Consider the following 249-nt stretch of genomic DNA (forward strand, 5'->3'; position numbering starts at 1 on the left):
CAAGACTAAGGAAATGACTGATCCCAGGGAAGGAAAAGTTTGTTGATCTGGAAACATCAAAAAAAAAAAAAAAAAAAAAAAAAAAAAAAAAAAGATGAGCAAGTGTCCAACAGTTGAGAAGTTCTGAAGGGACACATGTCCAAAATGCTGATCTATAGCTGAACTTCTTCCAAGTCCATTTAACCTTGTTTGGTCTGGAAATCTCATGAATCTGAGCTGTGTTTTGAATTTATGCTTATCAGTATTGRT

The sequence above is a fragment of the Malurus melanocephalus genome, unplaced genomic scaffold (genome assembly GCF_030028575.1).
Source record: "Malurus melanocephalus ecotype Western Australia unplaced genomic scaffold, MMel_1.1 scaffold_150, whole genome shotgun sequence".
NCBI classification, from domain to species: domain Eukaryota; kingdom Metazoa; phylum Chordata; class Aves; order Passeriformes; family Maluridae; genus Malurus; species Malurus melanocephalus.